The 27920-nt window shown below is 36.7% G+C and overlaps 1 long non-coding RNA gene across 1 annotated transcript in view; it reads left to right on the top strand.

Moving 5' to 3' along the window:
* Positions 1-5846: 5846 nt before the first annotated feature.
* The window catches only part of LOC146545727 (uncharacterized), a 39147-nt gene continuing 17073 nt past the window's right edge, over positions 5847-27920 (top strand). Inside the window, exon 1 of the long non-coding RNA XR_014880955.1 lies at positions 5847-5970. This is a non-coding gene — a long non-coding RNA (uncharacterized LOC146545727). The remainder of the gene's footprint in view (positions 5971-27920) is intronic.

Raw genomic sequence — 27920 nt, 5'->3', positions numbered from 1 at the left:
TCCACCATCAATTTCACATTCTCTCTCCTTATAAAATTCTGTTGATACCATATTTAGTAAATTACTTTGTTTTACCTCAGATTGTTGCCACTGTTTTCAATTATTTCGGGGTCCCTTATTTTCTTTTTTTTTTCCGGGGGCGCGGATCCGCGGATCCCTCCGCCCTTCTAGTCACGGAACCGGGCCGAACCAGCCCGTAAACCGTTGACAGAAAAGAAAAAAGAAAAAGCAGTAACTGGGACTATTGTTCTTCAGTATAGAATCTTGGAGATCATGTTCAGATTTTCTACACTATATTACCGTAATATGCCCTGCCATCAGCTGTAAATCAATTTTGAAGAAATTTTTCTATGGAAAACAAAAAGGAGAAAAGAAAAAACAGAGAGTTCAATATTAATGTATGTAACATTTTTAAGGGCATGTAACAAAACTGGTTTTCAGTTTCTTTCCTGGAGATCCTAATGATACTGCTCGTGAATTCTAAAGCTACAAATGGCTTTAAGCAAGAGTCAAGAATTCCAGATCCCATAACAAGACAAAAGAGGATGCTGAAATCTCATTTTCCTTAATGCTCTTGTAGTTCTCTCCCTTCTTGCTCAACAATAATCCTTTTTTTTTTTTTGCCCTTCTCAAGAGAAAGTAGAATCTTGTTTAGGATGGGATTTCTTCTGGGGACCTGAAAGGACTGACAGTTTCAATTTGCAATAGATGTTTGGGGATTTATTGTTATACTCCAACTTAATTTTTTTGTTCTATGGTTAGGAATTACAGTTTCCTATTACCTGATGGCAGAATATTAGTTATCTTATATATACTTTGAAAGATCATTTCTGCCCTGTAAGTATAGAAATAATGCCTGCTCCTCACACTTGAGCTCTGAACGAGTGCTTATACCAAAGGGTAGAAAATTCACACGTGAACTGCGACTAAAAGAGATCATTAAATTAAAGGCTCCCATGGCCCTGATATAACATTCCAAGTCACTTCCATGATGTTCTCGTGTTATAATTCTTAGGTAAATTAATTGTAAGGGAGGTGCTCCCTGCAGACTACTGAAACTTCAAATTTAGGATCTTAGTCAGGAAAATGTCCTATGGATCTCCAAGGGAATTTTTCCAAGTAATTTTTTACAAAGATTCTTCTTTGTATATGCTGACATATTTTTACATTACGGTTTGTTCATTGTGAGGTGAAATAGCTGATCTCTCAGTATATAGGTGCAATTCTGCTTACAATACTCATCTTAATTTGATTAGTTGATGTTTTTTTCTGTTGACATCCAGAGGTTCAAACTTGTTCTATATAGTAAAAAAATTGTTTTTATGACCTTTTTTTATATCACATGTCAAGGCCAAATCAAATGTTTATTGAAAGGTCTGTTGATCATGATTACAACTGATATTTTTATTTTTTTTTACTGGAACCACCAACAATTCAGATAGAAACATGAAACTCTAGCCATCAACTTTAAATACAAACAAAACCAGAAAAAAGCTTATAGACTCAGTAAGTACTTCACATGATAAAGGAAAAATAGGAAAGAAAAAAACAGATGGAAGGAGTAGAAAATAATATTGCAGGGACATAGGAGTTGCTATATTAATTGGATTAGGCCTGTATCCATTCACTGACCCTTTCCAGTGTACAACACTTCTGGTTTGACCTTCAATAAGTAAAGGTCATTTCAAATAATGGAGCTATAATTTATTTTTTCAAATTTCTAGCTCTTAACTCTGTCATTAACTCTGGATATTTGTCCACATCACCTCTGAAGCTTACTAAAATCTTTACTCTGTGGGATACTGAACGATTTATACATCAATTTACAGGCATGTCAAAATAGTACTCTAATTTAAAATCCCAGAAGAATGAGTATGGATAGGTGGAGATGGATCACAGTCTCCATATTCTGCTCCTTTTTTTTTTGTTTTGTTTTGTTTCTGTGTGTGTGATGTATATTTTCCACAATTGTGTGTAAACAGAAATTTCTACAGAGAGAAAATAATATCTAGTGAAATACAAAATGAATGCTTATTAGTATAAGTGTAATATCAGATTTTGTTTTCCATTTATGTATTTTTTACATATATGTTACTACACATACATGAAAAATGTGTTTTTGAATTTCGGAGATTTTATCTTCTGCAAGCTGCATTTTTTTTTAATTTATTTTCCCTTTTTGCTTTAAAGAAACAACAAAAAAAATTACTAATTTTCTAAGGGATTTAAAGAAGTCAAAAAAATTATATTAAAATTTACTGTTTTTTTTTTTTTTTCATCACATTCCTCTTACTGCTCCTCTATATATGATTTGGTAATGTAAAAATACAATGACCTTACTAAGTGACTTTTCTGAACAGTGGAAATACAGATTTCATGGGATGACTAAGTTCAAAATTCTATCTCCTTGAAATTTATTTCCAGCATGTTAACTGCAAAGCAAGTTATATATAGCAGTAAATGCATGCTTAATTTGTGCAGAAATCATGGTGTGATGAATACAATTAAGAGCCTCGGAGGGAATAATTATATTACTGCATAAAGCTGGTGAATCTCAAATTGCTTGGTGCCTGGACTTTAAATTGGCCTGTGTGCCTGTTGTGAAAGTCATTCATAGTAGTAACAAAACTGCAGTCAGAAATGAGCTACTTTCAAAGTCATATAAGTAAGTGTATTTACTTGTCTGCTGCAAATGACAGAGAATAGAAAATGGAAACAGCATTTAGAAGTAAATGAACAAAAATTTAATTCTATTAAAAATGAATGCAATCAATTATGAAAATAAAATCTAATAAAGAGTGTACATCAGATCATTGTTTCATGCATTAACATATCTTATAGAAATTATAAAATCTTAGTAATTGCATTTTCTTTCACACATACACAAATAGCATGGGATAGTGTAAGATATTATTCTGTTAACATCAGTGTCTCAAAGCTTGCTGGGGACACAGATGGACTTGTCCGAGTCCAGGCAAATCCTGGGCAAAGGTTGTGAAATCCTTTGTCTGAAGGACATAGATGAACAAGTCCAGGCAAGTCCTGGGCAAAGGTTGTGAAATCCTTTGTCTGGAGAACTTTGATGGACAAGGCCAGGGGCAAGGAGAGAGAGATGAGCTGCAGCTCAATAGCTGTGAAGCGGTCTTTTGTGTGGACTTATGTCAGGATGATGGCCATCTCGGGGGATACTCACATGACTCTTGCTCAAGCGCCCAGGGATGTCACGTAGGCAGGAGGAAAAGGAGGATAACAGAGGAACCGAAAACCATGAGGGTAGGTGTCTGCCAGCAGATTCCTCACCACGGAATTCCTGCGTGCTGGCGGACTCTCCTGGGCCTGCTACCTGAGTCCTGCTGCTTCCTCCTGGATCGACTCCGCGACTTCCTCCTGCCACCTGCTTGCTGCCCAAGGCCGGCCACGCTGCTGCTCTCTCCTCCCCCCCCACTGCTTCCACCTCGGACCATCGAAACGTCGTGCAAAGGGACGCTGCTGGATCCTGGTGGTGACTATCCCCGCTTTACGCAATTCTTGCTTCTTTCCTATCTTTTCTATCGCACTCCTTCCCTTCCCCGCCTCCCTGATTAGGATTATAATTAACTGGTTGGACTAACATATGAACCGTTGTTTCTTAATCTCACGCCGGGTATATAATATTAAAAGAACCTCATCTCACTCCTATAAATCGGAGCAAGACAAATAGTTACCACTTTGTTTTTACAGTTCGTTATAGGTAAAAGACTTTAATGAAGATCTATAATTGAATTAAAAGACACAAACCTAGTATAAGTCTAAAATTTGACTAGTAGATGATTGCCCCATATCAGAGAGTTATATTACTCTCTGATATTCAATATTCAGATGTATGAGAAATATGGGACTGCATATTGTCATCTTAATATCCAAGTACAATTCAGTGGACTCTCATTCAGTCATAATGGCATACATATATTTTTAATAATAAAGACCATTTTGTAGCTCTGCAGTGCATGCTGTTGAACACTTTTTCTTATCCAATACTGATCATCTAGTGGTAGCCTTACAAGAGGTTCATTTTACTCTCTGATCCTAAACAGAATAACCTGAGTATAGGATACATCAGCTGCTTCAGCCGATGTAAGGTTTGAGGGGTTCTAAATTTATTCAGCTTTCAGCTTTTGGGAACCATTTTCTTATTCTTCTGCTTTTACTTAGGCTTGTCAAACACACAACAGGAAACATGAAATTGCATATATTGCACTAGAAAAAAAAAAAAACAGTAAATAAATAGTGTCTGGTTTTAAGGTCAATGTCTGTAAAACATAACCCAAGGGAAAAAATATACATTACTCAGATATGAAAATGTGATTATGATGGGAAAATAAAGACTATGAGTATTGTTTTTGAACTATGGTAAATCTTCTTTCCCCTGGGTAGTATTTTAAAAAACTCTTACTAGGCATTATTTGCTCTTGATACATTTCTATTTGTTTGAAAAGAGGTACTCTAACAGTGTCTGCTTTAACAGGCACTCTCCTTACTCTCCTTATATAAAAAGATATAAGTATAATTTTATCAAATTTGATGGATAATTATATAGAACACAAATCTAGTCATTTCTAATTGTTAAGCGATAAAATAATACGACTCAAGGTGTGTAAATCCTAAAACATCACGGTAATGCTGGTGACATCATAAAAACAATGAGAAAGAGTGTGACATTTATAATGATATACATCTTCATTACTCTGAGTGTCTCCCACCAAACATTGACTGAGAAGTGATTGAGAAGTTAGTTATGAACTATATGTTAGAACTTTATCAGGTCAAATTTGTGGCTTGTTTGGATTTTATGGCTGTTGGTTTTTGTTGTTGTTTTAATATTTTAGTAGAAGTTTTATTCAAAGCATATATTTCGGTAATAGAAAGCCTGTCTCAATTTTTCCAAAAGATCTGCTGTGGATTAACCCAGCAAGCAGCTAAACATCACTCAGCTTCTCTCTCATTCCCCCCATTCTCAATGGGATAGGGGAAATAATTGGAAAAAAAAAGATAGAACTTGTGGGTTGAAACAAAAACCAGTTACTACGACTGAACAGAGAATAACAGTAATTATATATATATATAAAATAATTATATATACGTGTACATATATATATATATACAAACAAATTATGCACAAAGCAATTACTGACCGTCCACCAACCAATGTCCAGTCAATCTGCAAGCTTACTTGGCAGCTCCCCTCAGTTTTATGGATTTTCTTCACATGATGTCATATGGTATGGAATATCCCTTTGGCCAGTTCAGATCAGCTGTCCTGGTTCTGTGCTCTCTTAGTTCCATGTGCCTCCTGCCTCAACTACCTTGTTTAAGAGATTATTCTTTTGCACCGTTGTTTCAAAGTTTGCTGAGAAACACTGATGGACAAGTCCTGGGCAAGGGTTAAGAAATCCTTTGTCTGAGGGACACACATGGACAAGTCCAGACAAGTCTTGGTCAAAGTTGGCAAAATCTTTTGTCTGAAGATTGCAAGGCCAGGGGAAATGAGAGAGAGAAACTGCAGATTAATGGCCGGGAAGAAGTCTTTTGTGTGGGCTTATCTCAAGGAAGATGGCCATCTCAGAGGGTACTGCACATGCCTCTTACCCAAGTGCCCAGGAATGCCATGTTGGCAGAAGGAGGATAAAAAAGGCACCAACAACCTTGAGGATACGTTTTCTTACATCAGATTTCTCACGACGTGATGCCTGCATGCTGAAGAAGAAGAAGAGGTTTCTGATATCAGAAGCCTCATGAGGTGATGTCTGCCTGCTGATGGACTCTCCTGGGCCTGATACCTGAATCCTGCTGCTTCCTCCTGGACTTACCCTGACGCTTCTTCCTGGTACCTGCTTGCTGCCTAAGGCCGACCATGCTGCTGCTGCTATCCCCCTGCGCTTTTGCCTCAGGCTTTTGGAACAGTGTGCAATGGGATGCTGCTGGATCTTGGTGGTGAGTAATTCTTGCTTCTTGCCTATTCCTATTGCCTGCTTTCCGTTCTTCATCACCCTAATTCATAATAGTCACCTGCCTCTCCTTCCCCACCTCCTTGATTAAGATTTGTAATAAACTGGTTGGGCCAACATTTGAACTGTTGTTTCTTAATCTCACATCAGGTATACATATATCGAAGAACAAAGAATAAATTGGAGCAAGATATCTTGCTGACAGAACAGTAGGAGAAGCTGAAAAACTGAAATTTCCTTGGTTCTGTACAGCACTACTGAGCAACAACTAAAACATTGCTGTGTTAGCAATACTGTTTTTCTCCTAAAACCAAAAGATAACATTATACTGGACACTATAAAGATGAACTCTCTCCCAGGTGAAAGGAAAAGGAAAAAGGGAGAGAAAAAAGGAAAAAGGGAGAAGAAAAAGGAATAGGAAAAAGGGAGAGGAAAAAGGAAAAGGAAAAAGGGAGAGGAAAAAGGAAAAAGGGGAGGAAAAAGGGAGAGGAAAAAGGAAAAGCGGAAAGAGAGGAAAAAGGAAAAGGAAAAAGGGAGAGGAAAAGGGAAAAGGAAAAAGGGAGAGGAAAAAGGAAAAAGGGAGAGGAAAAAGGAAAAGGATAAAGGGAGAGGGAAAAGGAAAAAGGGAGAGGGAAAAGGAAAAAGGGAGAGGGAAAAGGGAGGAGAGGGAGAGGGAAAGGAAAAGGGAAATAGAAAGGGAAATAGAAAGGGAAAGGCTAAGCAAGGCAGGGCAGAAAGCCTTATTCAGATTATTTATGTAATAAAGTGTGATTTTTTTTTTTCTGGGTGACTATATTTTACTATTTTGGGAAGAGAAATAGGAATGACTACACACAATATGCTTCTGACATTGTCGTTAACAATATCGGTGCTCAAATATAACCATGCTTACAAGTAAAACTTAAGTTCATAGAATCGTAGAAACATAAAATCATTAAGATTGAAAAGGACCACTAAGATCATCTAGTCCAGCTGTCAACCCATCATCGCCATGTCCACTAAATCATGTCCCCAAGACTCATATCTACATGTTTCTTGAACTTCTCCAGGGATGGTGGCTCTACTACCTCCCTTGGCAGCCTGTTCCAATTCATTACAGTTCTGAAAATAAATTTTTCCTAATATCCAACCTGAACTTGCCCTGACACAACTTAAGGCCATCCTATCGTTACTCATTTGGGAGAGGAGGTTGACCCCACCTCTCTACAACCTTCTTTTAGGTACTTGAGTTACATATATTCAAATGATCTCCATACATTAGCTGTCATATTGATTGCAATACTCTTACCAACAGTTTCATGCAAAATCAGTGTAAAGCCTGCTTTAAAATGAATTCCAGAGGATACTTTCTATTTTCCTTCTCTTTTTAAACAAATTCATCTGCATGTAAACATCTTCTAATACCATTTTTCTGTTTTTTTTTTTTAAGTGGCAAGTATCGATTAGTGATCTTAATAAATGCTTTCTGCAACTTAGTATAGGACAGTTCTTTATCTCATTTCAAAAAGATATTCACAGCATCCAGCTGCTAAGTCATAGAAATTTCGGACAGTAGCATCTGGTTCATTGACAGTCTCTCCTTGTTCTTTCATTGGCTTCACTACAGTCGTTTTTACGCCATGAAATGAATAGGATTTTGATGTGATGTTTAATCACTAGAATCTCATTTCTTTTAGCTAACTTAGTTTCTGCTCCAGAGGTTTTCCCCCCCACAAAATAACAGTATTTCTTCCAAAGATCTTTGAATGACCTGAAAGCAGTGGGAAAAAATCCAAATGATTTCTCCAAGGATAAAGCAAAATGAGTACTTTTCATAACAATCTGGGAGAAGAATGACATTTTGTTTTTGATTCAGATTTCCAGCATATTACATTTCTTTTTGAAGAACTGTAAATAAATTTCCATATTCTCTCTTCAAATACGATTCACTGCATGTATGAGGTGAAAGTGGAGCTTTTTTTTATATCTCATGTCTAGAAATGTGTCATATAATATTCTAGAACAGAAAGCCTAACATCCGGCATTGTGTAATCAAAATAGGAGATATATCAAATTTATGAACTGTATGCAACAGATTTTGAGGAGAGAAACATAAATGGACAAAAATATTTTCTAAATTTTAAAGTAAATTACTGAGTACTTAGGTATATTGATATAGATGCAGTTTTAGTCTCATCTTTCTTTTGTATGCACTTTCTTTTATGTTCTTACATTTGAGGCTGAACTTCAATATGTAGTCTCTTAGAAGAAACAAAAAAAAAATAGAAAATCTAGTCTCAAGACTGTATTCTTGATCTAACTTGTAATCTAGCTATGTATCTATTATATATGTATATATATAAATTATATATGTGTGTGTAATATAGCTAAGTCCTAGCTATGTATATATTATATATAATTTATAATTGTTGTATCATAGAATCATAGGATGGCTTAGATTGGAGGGGACATTAAGGATCGTGAAGCTCGAAACCCCTGCCTCAGGATAGGTTGCCACCCGCTTGATCAGCTTGCCTGGCTGAGTTCAGAGAGTTGTGATCAGTGGCGCAGAGTCCAGTTAGAGGCCTGTATTTAGCAGTGTTCTCCAGGGGTTGGTGCTGGGTTTGTTCTTGTTCAACATCTTCATCAATGACCTTGATGAGGTGATACAGTGTCCACCCTCAGCAAGTTTACTGATGTCCAGCGGAGGGCCACAAGCATCTCCCTGGAGCATCTCCCCTATGAGGAAAGGCTACGTGAACTGGGTCTGTTTAGCCTTGAGAAAAGAAGACTGAGAGGGGACCTGATCCAGGTCTATAAATATATAAGGTGTGGGGGGCAGAGTGGTGAGGCCAGACTCTTTTCAGCAGTGTGTGGAGACAGGACAAGGGGAAATGGCCAGAAACTGCAGCATAGGAAGTTCTGCACAAATGTGTGCAAGAACTTCTTTACGGTGAGGGTGACGGAGCACTGGAACAGGCTGCCTAGGGAGGTTGTGGAGTTTCCTTCTCTGGAGATATTCAGGACCCACCTGGACACCTACTTGTGTGACTTGGTGTAGGAAACCTGCTTTGGCAGGTTGTGCTGCCATTCAGCAAGTCCTGGACAGGCTGGAGAGTAGGGCAAAAACGAACCAGATGAGGTTTAACAAGAGTAAGTGTAGAGTCTTGCACCTAGGGAGGAATAACCTCATGCACCTGTACAGGATCTGCTGGAGAGGATGTCTGCAGAGAGGGACCTGGGTGTCCTTGTGGATAGCAGGCTGTCCATGAGCCAGCAGTGTGCCCCAGTTGCCAAGAAGGCCAGTGGCATCCTGCGGTGCATTAAAAAGAGCATGGCCAGCAATTTAAGGAAGGTGATCCTCCCCCTCTACTCTGCCTTGGTCAGGCATCACTTGGAGTAGTGTGTCCAGTTCTGGGCTCCTCAGTACAAAAAAGGCAGGGATCTCCTGGAAAGAGTCCAGCAGAGTGCCATGAAGACGATAATAGGCCTAGAGCATCTCTCTTATGAGGAAAGGCTGAGCAACCTGGATCTGTTCAGCCTTGAGAAAAGAAGACTGAGTGGAGATCTGATCTATAAATATCTGAGAAGCAGGAGGCAAAGGGATGAGGCCAGACTCTTTTCAGTGATGTGTGGTGATAGGACAAGGGGAAATGGCCACAAACTGAAGCATAGGAAGGTCTGCACAAATGTGTGTGAGAACTTCTTCATGTTAAGGGTGATAGAGCACGGGAACAGGCTGCCCAGGGTGGTTGTAAACTTTCCTTCTCTGGAGAGGTTCAAGGCCTGTCTGGATGCCTGCCTGTGCAACCTGGTCTAGGAAGCCTGCTTTGGTAGTGAGGTAGGACTAGATGATCTCTAGAGGCCCCTTCCAGCCCCTTCAATTCCATGATTCTGTGATGTTAAAGATTACCAATCCCAAGACAGGCTATTGGTGACTGGCCCACTCATGACTGGCCTCCAACTAGACATAGAGCTGTTGTCAAAAACCCTCTGTAAAACAGTAGAAAAGATGAAGCTAATGAAGTAAATTTTAAGAAGTACCTTCTGAACAAACAGTATAAGTGGGACTGAACGGCCTGTCAATGGTTTACAGGCTGGTCCGGCCCAATTCTCTGGCTTGCGGGGCGGAGGGATTTCGCAAAATCCACGCCTCCGGAAAAGGGAAACAGGGGACCCAAAAATAATTAAAAACAGTGGCAACAATCTGAAGAGAAACAAACTAATTTACTAAATATAGTATCGGAATGCAAGATAACACACTATAATGCAATATAATTAGAATTGAAGCTAATAAGTCAAATATAATGAGAAAGAGTGTGTCCAAAAGGTGAAAAGGCCTCACCATAATGCTGAGGTGAGATGTGCAGTCTGGTTGAGCAGCAGGGAGATGAAGAAGAGCCGATGAAGAAGAACGCATCAGGTGACCTTGCCAGGGGTTTTATCTTCTCTCTGAACGCAAAGCCCCCTGGGGTATGTAGTTCTTCTCTTTTGGACAGGTGCCCGGAACTGGAGCATTAACACCTTTACTCCCCATGCACTACATGATGTTATGATGTGGAATATCAATAACCAAAAATCATAAAATCATGACAGTAGGTCAATCCATCTGTAATAGATAATCATCACTGTATACATCAATTGTATTTGATGTTACTGTACGCCATTCAGTAGCTAGGAGCTACATATCTTTCTGTGAAAGCTTTAACATAATATTAAGGGGAAAAATATTTGTTTTACATTTTTGAATTGAGTTTGTACGTCACCCTCCTCAAGAAATTAATGTAACTGGAGTTATTTTATCATAAATTAAACATGCATCTCTTAATAATACAAAAGTGTAACTTGATATATATATAATTAGTCTTCTCCTTTATAAAATAATAATGATATTGCATTATTATTATAAAGTTAATCAAGACTTTAATGGGACAGCTACATTATACTAAGTACTTTTCTTAGTATAAAAAAAATACACACTATAATGTGTATCTTCAGTGAGCTAATTGTGTAATGTAACAAAGAATTTGGAAATTAGAAAGTTGTTTTATCTACAATATTAGCAATTGTTGCTTTGTAAGTTGCATCTGAAGATGTAAGATAGAAGTAATAAAGAAAATACACATCAACAGTTACAGCAGGATGCTTATTTTATGATAACTTGGTGTGTTTCATTCTACAGGATTTTTTTTCAACTAACTGTGTATATTTTTAATTTTACTTTATTTAATTTTAATAAATTTTACTTAATTTAACTTTGCTCCAGATTGTTTGATTTACATAGAATCATAGAACAGTTTGGGTTGGAAGAGACCCATCTAGTTCCAATCCCATTGCTATAGGCAGGGACACCTCCCACTAGACCAGGTTGCTCAAAGCGTCATCCAGCCTGTTCTTGAATGCTTTCAGGGAGGGGGCATTCAGAACCTCACTGGGCAGCCTGTTCCTGTGTCTCACCACCCTCAAAGTAAAAAATAGCTTTCTAACATTAAATATACCCTCTCCCAGTTTAAAACCATTTCCCCTTGTCCTTCACTACCTCCCCTTATAAAAAGTCCCTTTCCAACTTCCCTGTAGACCACCTTCAGGTACTGGAAGGCCACTGTATGGTCTCCTCATAGCCTTCTCTTTTCCAGCTCTCTCAGGCTGTCCTTGTAGGGGAGATGCTCTATCCCTCTAATCATCCTCATGGCCTTCCTCTGGACCCACTCTCTGTCCTTCTTGTGTTGGGGGCTCCAGAACTGGACACAGTACTTTAGGTGGTGTCTCACAAGAGCAGCATAGATGGGCAGAATCACCTCCTCCAACCTGCTGGTAACACTTCTCTTGCAATCCAGAATATGGTTGGTCCTCTGGGCTGCAAGTGCACATTGTCAGCTCATATTGAGTCTTTCATCAACCAACAACTCCCAAATCCTTCTCAGGACTGCTCCCAATACCTTCCCCTCTCAACCTGTATCTGTGCTTCAGATTGCTCCAACCCAGATGCAGGACCTTGCACTTGCCCTTGTTGATATGAGGAATGAAGTTACATTGTATCTGCAAGGGCAGAAAATACTGCTTGATTAAGAAAAAAATATATATTTAATGTTAGTAAATCTAAATGTTGGCAATATTTGAAGTGATTGTTGTTTGGCTTTGCCTTTAATTTCAATTATAGTTGAATCCTGCTTATCAACAAATAATATTTTCTTCAAGTTTAATAAAAAATGTCTTCAACCAGCAGGTGAACCTACATTATGTACTACTTTAATCTAGAGTTTCTAGTACCAAAACTATTCATAAAACTCACTCCTTCATTTGACTGTATATCAAACCTCAAGTTTTCCTACTAACATTTTAAGCACAAGGTGACAAATAGATTTAAAATTGAACTCTACATTAGACTTGAGATCTAGACAGCAAACTTTAAAATTCCTAACTTTCTCCCAGCTCTAGCATCACTAATCATTATGACACTTACAATTCCTTAGCATTTGCAATACCTGAAAAGTTAATTGCTTTACACAGTGCTACAGCACTGTGAACTTGAAGCTGTCTGTCTCGGATCCAGCCTGAAGATCACTGATCTGACATCCGGACTGCACTATTTCTTGTGCGTGGAATGTACTGTGTGAATATCCCACCCATGTTCACACTGTTCATTAATATGTCTTCAGATCATTAGAGGCTTAATTCTACTCTCAGATTCTCTACTTCTGAAATAAGCCAAAAACAATTTGAAGATATGTACAGTAGGCATGGCCTCTGACCAAAACATTACACAGAATCGTACTGTGGAATATTCCATGTTCTTACAAGAAGTATGAGCTCACTGTAGGGTGAAGGATCTTTTGGTATCAGTGATGGCCAGTTAATCATTCTTTTAATTACTGAGTGTAATTCAAACAAGATAGGAGGTCAGCTTTTAGATCTACATATCTCTAAATTCCATTAAGAATACGATAATGTTCTTAGATCTTTCTTTGGTTAAATGTCCTGTATGCTTATTTCCTTTATGTGCGCTGTGTGAATTATAATTTTGGTTAAATATTTTAATACTTAGGCATAATTACTAGGAATTACACATTACTGGTTATATATGTACTTCTGATTTGTTGAAGCAATCACTAATACTTAAACAGTTTGAAAGATCTTGCAAATTCTCAAATAATAGTGGAAAAAGAATCAGTGGGTTTTAAGATCTAATTTTGAACTTGATATAATATCAAATAAGAACTGCCATTAGTATACGCTCTGAAAAAGGAAGCATACTTAAAGGAAAACAAAACATGAATCCTAGTTTCATTTCTAATCTCAATACAGAAATAGTTGGAAATCCTGAACGATGTTACTCTAATTCCCCTGAATGAATCTGGCAAGCACAGCAAAAACAGACAAGTTCAGAGAGATGTTACTGCATCTTTTGGCACTGATACAGACAGTGATTTAAGATTTACAGAATAGAATAATTTGAATCCGTGGTCCCAGCCATCTCCCTTTTACTTGAACAGTATGTTTGAGTTTCCTATGGTACAAAGAAGGGCTGTTCTCAATAGTTCAATCTATTGCTAACATAATAGAACAGAGTCCAGTCTGTTCTTGTGCCTGCTTTCAGGAACCTGCTATTTATCCCAGGATTCAATTCTGTTACATCTTCACATAAATAAAGAATATATTAGAGAAAAATGTGTTTTTATATATGACGCTTCTGATAATTTTTAAGTAAGATTTTTTTTTTTCACGTTTTAAACTATAATTACATTCTTATTTTGCTCTTGCATTGTAACTTTGCTAAATGCAAACTCTGTATCAGGATTCCTCTGAAAAATAAAGTCTCCATGTGTGTTTTTGTTAGCAAGTTAATACCATCAACTCTGGAATTCTTCTTATTTTCAAATTCGATATCATTAAGAATCATCATTATGTAGACCTCACATATGTTTCCAGTCTGATCACCTGCAAAATACATCATGCAGATGTTGCCCAAAGAGAGAAAATACTTCAGTTGCCTCTCTAGGGAAGAGTTTCCAAGACATAAGAGTTGTAAACTTTCTTATTTTCTTCCTTTTCTCCTATTTCTTATATAAGAGACAAGCACTGCTAGTGTGTATCAAACCACAGAAGTTGTAAACAAGTCAAAAGCATATTCTCAAAAGTGAATTGTAATACAAAGAGCAGTTAATAAATGCACTTAGTGCTTTCACAGATTTCAGTTCCCGTACATAATTCACATACATCTTTAGCTTTGTCTTTTTATACAGCAGTAAAACTGCACCTAAAATTTCATAATCATGTAAAACAGATCCTTCTAATAGTATGTATGCTAGAAAAGTATTATATGCAACTGAAATCTATCCTCTTCAAGTTTGATGATTTGCTGCTAAGATTACACATTGTCAAGGGTTTTTCTCTTTCTTGCTCTGACCTGCTAGAGGGCTGTAGGATCACAAGAATCCTGGGGGGGACACAGGCAGAAAATATGGCTGCAACTGCTCATAGGAATATCCCATACCAGATGATATTCTGCTCAGCTATAAAAGCTGAGATAAAGAAAGAAGAGGAAGGAGGTGGCAAGTGAGGTAGGATGGACATTCAGAGTGATGGTGTTTGTCTTCTCAAGTAATTGATACATGTGATGAACCCAGTTTTCCCAGAAATGACTGGCCATCTGCCTGCAGCTGGGAAGTAGTGAAAGAATTCCTTGTTTTGTTGTGTTTTCATGCATAAATTTGATTTACCTATCTATTAAACTGTCTTTATTTCAACCTATAAGTTTTATCACTTTTGTACTTCCAACTCTATTCCACACCTCACTGAAGGACAAGTGAGGGAGCAGCTGTGGTGCTGCAGAGATGCCTACTGGAGTTAACCTACAACAAAAGGTGCTTACGGAGTGTGGGAGAACATGAGAAAGCTTAGCAGGCAGTGGTATTAAACAGTAGCTGACACCTGTTATTGAGTATAGAAATAAGTACCTAAAAGGACTAGATTTTCCTGCTTGTCTGTTTTTTAAGGCTGTATTACACAAGTGTTTTATTAGTGTTAAACTTTCTATCACCTTCTGTTACTCAGCAGCTGGTACAATTCTCTACTCCCAAGAGTAGAGATATAAAAGAGGAGGTCACCTGGAATGCATTTCCCTGAACCACAACATTTTATCTCCAGGATTAATTTTAATGAAATATTGTATCTTTTATCAAAAATGATAAAAGAAAAATCATTGTTCTATACACTAGAAGGAAATTAATCAAGTTGCTCGCAAAGAAGATGACAAAGTTTCATGATCATACTTCATGCAGTTAACTGCTGAGGATCAACGTGCAGAGTTTCTGAGGCTTCATTTTCTTCTTAGACATTTAGGCAATTCAGACAGACTAAACAAATTTTTCTGGAATTTGACTGGATTTAAACTCTAACTGGACTAAGGACTAAGAGGAGGCATTCACATCAGGCACAGGTATTTGTCCTGCTCTAAAACTGACACTAGTAGATCATAAGCATGCCTGCGATAGAAAAGGTTTTGTTGAAAAGTGTTCAAAGAATATTATGTTTTCCCCTTGAGGAAGAATGGTTTCTCTAAAATATTCAATAGCCTCCACTAAAACATCAGAGGAACCAATCTGGGAAACTAAACTACAGCAAGTTTAAACTCAATACCTAGTAAACTCATAGAATCATAGAATTGTTTGAGTTAGAAGGGACACTTAAAGGTTATCTACTTCAACTCCCCTGCAATGAGTAGGGACACCTACAGCTACATCATGTTTCTCAGAGCCCCGTCCAGCCTGACCTTGAATGTCTCCAGGGTCGGGAAATCTACCGTATCTCTGAGCAACCTGCTAAAGTGCCTCTCCACCCTTATAAAAAAAACTTCTTCCTTATATCCAATATAAATCTCTCCTCTTAGAGTTTGAAACCATTTCACCTTGTCCTGTCACATTGATAGAACATTTATTAAAGCAAGCAGTGTGTAAGCACATAGAGAAAAGCAAGGTGATAAAAGGTAGGCACCATATAGCAGTCACGGAGAAATCATGCCTAACAATGTCATATTTTTATAAGGCTTAGTAAATTATGAAAATGTTAGCAGCACACAGTAGATCTCAAGCTTCATGAGACGTCTGATAAAATTTTACCTGGACTTGAGCAAGGTCTTCAACATGGTCCCCCACCACACCCTTATCTCCAAATTGGAGGAATGTGGATTTGATGGGTGGACCACTCGATGGATAAGAAACTGGTTGAAAGGCTGCAGACAGAGAGTGGTCATCAATGGTTCGATGTCCAGGTGGAGGCCAGTAATGAGCGACATCCTCCAGTGATCTATCTTGGGACCAGTGCTCTTTAACATCTTTATCAATGACATCAATGATGGAATTGATGCACCCTCAGCAAGTTTGCTGACAACACCAAGCTGAGTGGTGTGGTTAACACAGTGGAAGGAAGGGATGCCATTCAGAGGGACCTCAGCAGGCTTGAAAGGTGGGCCCGGGTGAACCTAATGAGGTTTAACACAGAAGTGCAAGGTTTTGCACTTGGGCCGGAGGAATCTCAGGCATCTATACAGACTGGAAGGAGCAGTCCTTGAGAGCAGCCCTGCACAGAAGGACCTGGGAGTCTTGATGGATGAAAAGCTTAACATGAGCCAGCAATGTGCTTTTGCAGCTCGAAAAGCAAATGGGATCCTGGGCTCCATCAGAAGATGTGTGGCTAGTCGGGTCAGGGAGGTGATTGTTCCCCTCTACTCTGCTCTTGTGAGGTCCTATCTGGAGTACTGTGTCCAGGTGTGGAGTCCGCAGTACAAGACAGAGAGCTGTTGGAGGGGGTCCAAAGGAGAGCAACAAAGATGATCAGGGGACTGGAGCACCTCCCATGAAGACAGGCTGAGGGAGTTGGGCTTGTTCAGCCTGGAGAAAAGAAGGCTGTGGTGTGACTTCATTGCAGCCTTTCAGTACCTAAAGGGAGCCTACAAACAAGACGGGAATCAACTCTTTGAAAGGGTAGATAACAGCAGGACAAGGGGAAATGGTATGAAGTTGAGGGAGGGAAGATTGCACTTGGATGTTAGGGGGAAGTTCTTTATAGAGAGAGTGATGAGGTGCTGGAACAGGCTGTCCAGAGAGGTTGTGAATGCCCCATCCCTACAGGTATTCAAGGCCAGGTTGGATGGGGCCCTGGACAGCCGGGTCTAGTATTAAATGGGGAGGTTGGTGGCCCTGCCTATGGCAGGGGGGTTGGAAATTCATGATCCTTGAGGTCCCTTCCTACCCTGGCCATTCTGTGATTCTGTGATTCTGAAAATCTCATGTAGTATTCTCATATGACAATTAAAATACAAGGAAGTTGAAATATTGCATTGTGAATACGCAATTAACATGGATTGACATTAAAAAAAGGACTAGACTTCATTCTTAGATGGAAAGGCTGACGATGGAGTCTTGTGCTTTTTGATATTGTATCTCATCTTTTCAAAAGTTTTCCTCATTATTTATTAATATTTTGAAAAGCATTTGTATTTTTATTCAACAGGAAATTCAGAAGTATTTTTGTTTTTCTTAGCTAAAAGAATTTAAAAAAAAAAAGATTTAATTTTAATCTACACTTTCACTTCCTTTAGAAGAGAAATTACTATCATTCATATTTATAGAAAAAGAAGCAATATCAACTTACACTACTGTGACACTGCTAGCACAGGGCCAGTACACCTCCCCAGCTCCCCGTCGCTCCAATGTCAAGCTCAGGAGACTGTTTTCATATGGAATTAAATGAGGGTTTAGAAATAAACATTTTCTAGACTTGTTGTTTGTCTATGATTTTGAAAGACTTTTATAATCTTAATAGTGAAATATAATAGTAGTACGGCTCTTCAGCATTGTGGGACAGATAAAATATGCAATTTTGTGGTGTAGCTGATCTCCATTCTGCTTTCCAACATTGGCACCACATTTCTAGAAACAAGAGCTTAGTGAAGAGTCAATCTAAATTTTTAAACAGACTTTATAGTTTTTGTTACTTCTGCATATATCAGCTCTGATTTGAGCCATTTATTCCATATCTGTTCCCATACACTTAAATTCTGAGCATTTTATTCAGTTGAGAAGGCTTAGAACTCAATCCTAGCCTTCTGCCAGCCTAATAAACTATCCCATCAAATTACTCAAGAATGTGGAGACAAACATTGTACAAGATAAAACCTAGCACAGAACTGAGAAAATCAGTCTCAAGATGAATGTAATAAAGCTAACTAGCAGGTATCTTTCTCTTCATTGACTTCTCTATAACACAGGTTCTTTATGTGCATGTTTTCACATAGTTTCAAGCCTTAGCTATCTCTGTGTGTCAAACTCAAACTACACTGAAGTTAATTTCCAGGCACTACATCTCTGCAGGATGTAGTCATCAGTAGGAAGTCAACAACATGTACTTCATTTATGCGATTTAACTCGAGGCTGTGGAGTAGAACATCTTTCCAAACTGTAAATAAATATATATTGGTACATCAGTGGTGTTGACTATGTGTAGAATATGTCTGTCTGTGGTCAATGGACATCTAGTCAGAGAAGATACAGTCCGTGCATTCAGTGGAGCCTGCAGAGCTCTTCCCATAGTAGTTAAGTATCTCTCCTGATTCAACTAAGTGTATGTCACGGCTTGAAAAGGTAATTGCATTCCATATCTTCCCCCTCCTCTTGGGGAAGGGAGGGAAATAGAAAATGACTCGATTGAGATAAGGAAGGAACTGATTTACTAAAAATGGTAGAAAAATGTGAGATAATATAGTATATGAGGAATTAGGAGTAATAAATCAAATAAACAGGAAAAGAAAAAGTATTAGAATTGTTTTGTGTTATTCAGATGACTAGAGCAGAAGAGGAAGATCTCAAGTTGCAGAATCACTTTTATATTTTCCTCCCAGACTAGAAATCATACAGGAAGTACTGAAGCCTTTTGGTAACTGCAGTTTGCCCCTCCTCCAGTGTTGTCTCTGAAAAGCAGAACCCACATAGGAGCAACTGGGATCTGGGAACCAGGAACAGTGACCTTTCATTTTTTCCCACTTACACTGTGGAACTCTATTTATTTTCATAACAGATGCCAAAAGTGCTACTTGAAATTTCTATCTAGCCTATCAGAATATAACTGCTGCTTCTAGGTTGTGAATTATATCTGTAAATTTCATGCTAACATCTCAGGTATTATAGAGTATCTCAAAAAGGCACTAGAATCCTTCTTGCTTGCAAGTGAATCAAGCCACATATATCTTCATATTAGTTCACCTATAATTCAAGGAAATAAATAGGCACTCTAGGGTACAATTCATATATTGTCTCATTTAGACATTTAAATATATCTAACAAATTGTACTTCAGTATTTCTTATTTATTTCTACTTAAAACTTAGTGGAAAGAAACTTTTATAACATTCCTCAGTGCTTTATAGTAGCATTTTTAATGCAGTACTCCCTACTCACCTTTGCCTCAGAACATACAAAGTTTGCTACAGGGTATAATAAATTTGGTTTCTGAACTGACATTATAGAAACGCTAGCTTTCCAGACCTGGTTTGGGCATCTATCCAGCAGTTCATCACATAGTATAGATGTATCTGACCTGCAGAAGGTATTTTGTATTCAGATCATTTAATCACATTTTGTTTTAAGTAAATTAGCCCACTGGTCCCTCACATGTTATATCCATTACCTAGATTCATTTGTGATGTTAGTGCTGTTAAATTGCCAGTAGCTGCTCTTATTCTCTTTGAGGTTATTAGGACATAGACAGCAATTAAGCAACATGTCGACTGTGCTAGTTTTTCAACATATAATATAAGAGTTTATAACAAGATTGAGTGAAGCTCCTGCCTAATGGTTAGAGTATTTTGCTACATATTTCATTGTAGATATCAGTTATAAAATAACTTTTTCAGGACAATGTTAGAAATGTTGAAAAAAATTAAGAGAATGTGCAGTAAGCATTCCATTCTTAATTTTACAAAAAACAAACAAACAATAACCAGTTCACTAAGCAGTCAGGACTGAAACCAGTAGCGTGTATCTCTTTAGGTAAGCCTCACTCTCTTTCACAGGAGATCTAAGGAAGGAAAATCTCTTATATTTCTCAACATTGGCAGTTCTGTGCAGCTTTCCTTCTCACTTTCATTCTTCCCCAACTGAAGAGTGAAGACAAGCGGTTCATAATTTATTACATAGTCTCTGTCTTTACAGCAATATGCAGAATTCTCATTTGATTTCTCTGTCGAGTCTGAGAATTCACAATGAATGTATCCATGATCATGATTATCTTAGTGTTACACAGATGAACAAATTTACCTTTGAAAAAATTGTTTGCTTTCTCTGATGTTAAAAATAGGTGATATAATTATTTCATCAAAAGCAGGATTCTGCATTAGGAGAAGCAATAATTCCATAAGCTTATTTCATACAAAGAAAAGGGCATAGAGAAGCTGAGTAATGAGGAGACTGCAAGGAAAACTTGAATAGATGATAGGAAATGTTTGCAAAGAAGCTGACAGCTAAATTTTGGGGGATATCTGCTAGGCTGAATACCTGATTAGATTTTGGAATAATTGGAGGTCAGCTACATTTTAGAGATAATAGGATAAAAGTGTAATCTGAGAGAGAATCTGAGAATTGCTGTATTTGTGAGGGAAGTTTCAGGAGGTACTGGAATGAGCAAGAGGGTCTATGGCAACTGAATGGAAGATGAGAAGAAGTAAAAGACATCTGCGTGAGTGCTCTATAGATGTGTATCTATCATGTTACTCTGTAATTTATAATGTAAATTTGTAAATGCACTAAAGCCCATTGTAAAGAAAAATTTGGCCAGTGATTTTTAGTGTGGAGTTCCTTTATTGCTTGCATTTCCTTAACAATTTGCATAAAGTGATAGAAAATTTGGATTGCATTTGATAATCTGTGCTCTAATCTTGTTGGTCTGTTGAGGTTCATTATTGCTATAGAGATAAACCAAACACTGTTGCTGTTTAACTTCTAATGACAGGGAAATAATAATTGAACATTCAAAGAGAGTGAAAAATTAAGCCTAGACTGTGCAAGTAAAACACACTCATTTGATATCTTCAGAAAATGTTCTGAAGTTCCATCAGATCTTCCAAAAAAATCTAGTCATGTTACTATTTAAAAATGCATGACTTGGTTGCCTACTCTTTGGCAACATCCTATATCCCTACAGCATCCTACCTAATATTAGTTGCCATTTTGGAATGGTATGGATTCTCTGCAGATAGAGAGACCCACATGGATTTTTAATTGGAAAAAACAGTTACTCTGATTAGCATAGCCTTAGTATAGATTTTAAAGCAAGAGAAGAGGAATAAATCCACTCATAAAAATATTAACATAGATATAGGTTGCTATTAAGCTTTCTAGTTCACTGTTAACTACCTGGTATCTAGTCACATCTTGAAAGAAAATAAACCTTACAATATCAACCAACACTAAAAGAGTAAAACACTGTGGAATTGAAAAAGTTTTCTCAGATGAACAAAATAGTTACCAGTAAAACTAATTATTATGCAGAATTTCTCTCTATTTCAAGTTTTCTATCATGTTTATCCCATAGTATAAGAGACTAAGACTGATTCTGTTAATGTTGTATCTGTCTTTCTAAATGGGATGTTTGGGATTGTTGTGTACCTAAGGCAGAAACATAAATTAGTGCATGAATCTTTGAGCAAGACATGGATTGATATCTAATGAAAGTATAGAAGGAAATTGATTCTTAGATACATAATTACAAAAGATATCTGCAGCCCCTCCTCACAAATAAAGATGACTACTTTACCCATGTTGTCCTCATATTCTTAGAAAAATATGAGGAGGAGTTCTCTATCTATTATTTTCTCTGCTGAATTCATTGTTAAGTGTGTGGCTTTTCACTTTGAAGTTATTAAATGCTTGCTATTTACCTTTTTTTTTTTTTTTTTTTCGTAGTTGGTTTCTCTGTGCCTACTTGAGCAAAGTTTGGGCTGACATGATACATCCCAAGCATGACCATAAATTATTTGACAAATCTGAAAAAGTTCTCATTTTTAAATATCTTTAAGATACAAGCTGTATACTTCATAATATAAAAAGAAATCAATAGGTCACTAATCATTTTCTCAGTGTCCATTTCTAAAACATATGCCTAAGTAATAAAATGAAAGCTTTGATTATTCAGTTGGAAAAATTAACTGGAAAAAAATAAGGAATGAAGAGAGGAAATAAGTTATATTTCTTTCTCTACTTTTTGTATTTTATGTGAATCAAGTTTATGGAATACCATACATCTAGTGCTAGATAGACTCGTATTTGTTCTACTGAGACTGTGGAAAAAACATCTCTTCATATTTAATCTTTGTTCAGAGCCAAAGAAACTTAACGTGCTTGATGGTAGTACCTAGAAATATAGCCTTGCTAGTTTGTGGCAATGTCCTCTTAAGCTTGATTTACCAGCTAAGTGCTCTTAAAGAAGCTGACTTTGTAAGATGTAGAGAACAGATTTTCCTCTCACTATTAGATACTCAATGCTCAAATGTGTGAGGAAATACCTTCAGGCTTCCCTCTCAGAAATCTGACACACTAACCCATTCTTTGTAATAGAACAATTCCATAAAATCAGATTTGCTGAAAATGCAAAGATAGTTATCTAAATACAGACATTCCTTTTACACTCAGAAACAAAAGTGAACAAGCCAGAAAGCACGAGGCTTCATATCTGTTCCTACAGTATTAAGAAATAAATGTAGAATACATCACCAAGTAATTTCTTATTTCTTCCTGTATAATACAATCCATAGAACATAGGCATTTATTTTGCTGTTAAGCTTCATCTTTATAACTTTTTTCTCAAAATGTCTGGATTCTTTATAGTTACAAATGAAACATCTGTTAGTTTGTATATAGCAAAAGCAAAATAAAGTGTATGCTTTTTTCTCTAAGTTAGATGCAATAGAGTGTTAGATATTTGTTAACAAGTGCCATCTGGTGCTTACCTCTGACGTTCGCCTTTCAATTATACAAGTTCATTTTGTAAAATGAACATATTCGTAACATCTTTTCAAAGCACTAGGCATGGAGTTATCTGCCTGTCATGCTTGTTGTAGAAATTGCAACCCTAAGATAGAAACACACCTCTGTACACTGGTACACAAATAATACATAAGATTATTTGAGATTCTGTGGTATAAGCAAGCTGTAACACCCAGTAATTATTGACATTCTTAAGACTCTACTCCACATATACACCAAAAGAAAAAAATTATCTGGACATGGAAAGTAAAGCCAAATTCACATCTTTCAGTACTGGTGCTGTGCTTGTTTATATAGAAGGAAAAGGAATTTTAACACTCTGCCTTAGAAGAACATTCTCATTTAACATCTCAGTAGACAAGTGAAGTGCCTATACTGAGAGACTGGAACTGTATATTGTCATTAGCAATATAAGTGATGAGGAAAAGGTGACAGTTCTATTGAGTGCAGTAGGGACTAAACCTATAAATTGCTGCATATCTTCTGCTGCTGCACAAAATCACATTCTTAAGCAAATGCTGAAAATGTAGACATTCTAGAAATTTACCTTACTTAGAAGCTATTGGGGATTTTACAATGTTTATAAACTGGCCGAAGAAAACAACACCAAAACAAATCAAAATGAAACCAAAGAATCTGAACATAAATAATTGTCTGAATTAAGTTAGTGCATGGCCAGTGGGCAGATGATTTTAATAAAGAGTAAAAGGACAGTTCTGGATTTTAAATATACGTGCTGTGTAGTAAGCAAAATTAAAACAACAAATATCAACTAATGACTGTGGTTGCTTTCATCACAAAATTTTCATTAGATATCACTATTTTAATATGGATTAATACTGAAGATGCCAAGGAGTCACAAGAGCACCAGAAAATCTGTTTATCAACAAATACACCAGAAGAGCAGGAAGGGTAGCACAGGGAACACTTACAGACTCTAATTTCTTATTATGAAACAAAGTCTCACAGCAACAATGGTTGATTCAAGGACAAACTGTGGAAAGAAACTGGGACATGCACAGAAATGATGTACAGGTCAGTGCAAAAAAAACCTCATGGGGACAATACCTGAGAATTCCAGAACTGTCAGCTTGCAGATGACAGCACAGAATCCATAGAGATCACCTTAACATCTCTACAGCTGTTTAATTTAGAAGTTACTATTTGAGTTACTTTGCAATTGAAAGCAATACACTTCAAAAATGGATCTTGATCCAGTCCTCTATTTCTCTAATCTCACAGTACATTTGTCAGAGACTACTTATGGAAGGTGAAATTGCAGAAAGTTTCCATGTTTCTAAAACATATACAATGAAAATCCTCACTGCCCTGAGTGCTGTAATGCAAAGGTAACACACAACAATAAACAACATATGTTAAATCCTTATGCTGTGAAAAGTGGAGGTCATGCATTATTTGGTAGAAAATGACTGAGAAAGATTCAGTTGGACTGGCAAACTCTAATGCATCTACAGTCTTGAAAATAATTATGGTCTCAAGCCCAAAACAGAATTTGTTTCTACAATGAAACTGTCTGTAGAATGGTTTCAGAACTGTAAGCATAACTATGAGCTATCATCATAATGTAGCTGTGGAAAAAGGCAAATGCCATTGACTAGAGTTTACCAGGAAAAGCACTAGCAGCAATAATAATTTAAAAAAAAGTTTGTGTTATCATTAAAAACACTCTTGAGGTCTCCTCATACTATAAAAATGTGCATGGATTTACTTTTACTTTTCCTGATTGAAAAATTAAATAAATAAATCAGTTGTTCCTGTGCATTAATCCATCTATCTTTCCTTAAATGACAAACATTTTAGTTATCAGAATGAACGTACATTGCAAGCTTAATGTACATTAATACTGTCAAAACTATTGATGATCAGGCAATCAGAGAATGTCATTTATGTCTTTCTGATTAAGTATTTCCACTTCGTAAGAAAAAAGCTGCAGTTATCTAGTTTTCCATCATATGTAACATATTTTTTATAGCATAGTAAGAGAATTTTCCATTTAGAGTGAGTTCGCGTGATCTAAGAAATTTAAGCTCCTCAGAAACAAGCTGCCACACTTTTATCTAAGTGTAAGAACTGATCCTATGAATATTCTTAGCCTATTTCAGGGTGAAGCTAAGCACAGTAGCTTAAATCACCACCAAAGGTAAGACCATAGCATGCAATATCACTTTGTCAATGACTAATGATAGCTCAATAAATCTCATATCTTTGTTTCTACATAAAGCTACTCTGGCATATGAAAGTACCATGGCTTTGCTGATGTATTCACATTAGGAAGAGGAAAGCAATATTTTTGACACCTTGAAATTACATTATTTTGGTGCAGTCAGTTTATAGAAGAAATTTTAGTCTCAGGGAAAGGTGCCTAATCACATTTGCACTAATTAACAACAAACTTAAATTCTGTTTACCTATTTTTGATCAATGTTTGTGTTTGAAGAGCTAACACTCTTTCTGACTAAGAGTATCCAGAGTGAAACTACATTCCCCATGAGAGTACATCATCTTCCACTACAATGGAAATTATTCAAAATTGGTATTTGAGCTACTGATGGGACAAAAGGTGCTCTAGAGAAGAGATATAAACCTGCTTAATTCTGTACCATGATAGAAATGCTAGCAGTAATGGATTTGTAAGTTTTGTATGATATTTTACAGAATATTATGACAGAAATAAGAGAATTTGATGTCTAAGAATTAGATTGTTTTAGCTGAAGGCTTTCCTCAAACTCACACATTTTTTATTATCATAGCCATCTCTATGGCTAGGGACCCTACTATATCAATAGCATATGATATCTATAATTCTAATCTGTGACTAAATACAACTAATGGGAATACAGCAGTCTTCTTGTGACTAGTCTTTATGTTGTGAAAAGGGCAAAAAAGTCTTGAAAGTTAATCTACAAGGTTACCAAGGTCACAGAGATTACATCTAGTCTCATTCTTACACCTAGTGTCCCATATTGTTAATTGTTCAGGTATGTTTTGGATTAGGACATGGATATCTTCCTATCACTGCCTGAGCATTTATTCTTTGTGGAACCTGGTTTAAAACATTAAACAGACTAACAGGTACAACAAAGAAAACAATGCAACACACTTTGATGTCACCTGACATACATTTAGGATGCAGCCAATATATGGTCATGGAATGCAAGAAATACATTCAAGTTCCTTTACCTAGACTTAGCTATAAAAAATAAGACAGGGATAAGACTGTGTTGCCTAGAGAAAAGAGCTGCTTGTCTGAATTACATCACTGTCTTTCAAGTCTGTCTTCTAAACACAATTTTTACAAATGTCTATAATGTTCTTACTGATGTAAACTTAGAATAAGTTGCACAGACTAATTTATTCATTGTATGGGAGAAGTGCCTGTATGTGTATATACAGGAAGATAGAATTTGCTTAATCATAGCATAAAGTTCTGTGAAAGTTCCAAAGCTAAGGTGACAGTCTTTGGGAGTCTGCTTTTCTACTAAACAAAACCTGTATTACTTAGTTTACTATTAATTATGTGATAAATATTTTAACATTTATAGTATAACTGTCATATGATTCTAACAGTAATAGCTGCAAAATGTCTTGGTTTTTTTGAACTAAGATAAAGAAGCATGTGATTTTCTTGTAATTATGCTGTTTATACTATGCAATTACATAATAAATAAGATGTGAACCAAAAATAATTATATAGCTCTTTGCAGTCCAAATCTAAGGCTTAAAAGAATGGCAGAGCTCAAAGCACCTCAAGGACTATCATATGTCAGCTGCTTTTCTGAACTTCAGTAAGAGCAGGAAATAATTGAGCTCTCAATATAAAGTTGTTACATATTAAAATTATTGTAATAGTACTTAACAGAAATGGTAAACAAAGAAGACCAAATATTTCTGAAATACTGGTATTGACATTTTATGTGAAAGTATATTATTAATTTTTTACAATCAAATCACATGTCAATTGAGGATAATTGCCCCTCAAGCTTTAAGAGGTAAAGGATCCTCTTTTTAATAACACAAGTTAGAAAAGTTACATGCTTCTAGTTCATGATCAAACTGTTCTGCATAGCTTTTTAAAAAACAGAAAACAGACAAAATGCAGAAATCTAAATGGATACTTATCTTTAACCAAGAAGTGATACAATAAAGTTGAAGGAAAGCATTCAAAGATAAACTCAAAAGAATTTTTCTTACAGTTTGAATGGAACATAACATTCTTCAAATCTTATTTTGCTTAGCTCAAGATTTCTTCTGAAGGAGAGTTTTGTTGACTGGTGTCAAACAAATGTGGTAACTATCATGGGGAAACTGCCTGGTGGATATACAGCAGGCTCCAGTGATAACTTCCAACTTAGATCCTGGTCAACCTTAATTTCCTTGAGTTCTAACAGAAACCAGACAGTTTCACTTACTTGGGTGTTTGTAAGTACTTTCAGAATACCTGAGATTCATTTCACCAAATGCCAAATATTTAATGTATGAGGCTAAAGCAATCATTTTGGTTTCCTCTTCCAGCCAGTGGAAAGAAATAGGGAGTTCAGCAGTATGTTTCACTTCACCTATTTTGCAAACCCATTTAAAAATTAGATGAACTGTCTTTTGGATGCTTTTTTCCCATTTATTATATGTGGATGAATAGACTAAACTTAGAAAACAAGCAGCTACATTACAAGTAGTGAACTTAACGTGAAATGAATACCTACTTTTCTCTTCAGCACATTTACCCTACAGCTGAGGTGTTGCAGACTAACTTGTCCAGCCAATACTGGTTTTCCAGATGCACACACAGTAAGACTGATTTATAAACCTCCTAAATGCTTTCCAAGCTGATTTCTTCACTATGGCAGAGCATTTCTTTTATTCAAATCACTCTACTGTGCTGTCTAGGATTCTTTGCAATACAA

The sequence above is a fragment of the Meleagris gallopavo genome, chromosome 1, assembly GCF_905368555.1.
Source record: "Meleagris gallopavo chromosome 1, MGAL_WU_HG_1.1, whole genome shotgun sequence".
NCBI lineage: Eukaryota > Metazoa > Chordata > Aves > Galliformes > Phasianidae > Meleagris > Meleagris gallopavo.
Note: the sequence above shows the minus strand (reverse complement) of the source record. Positions and strands in the feature narration are given on the sequence as shown.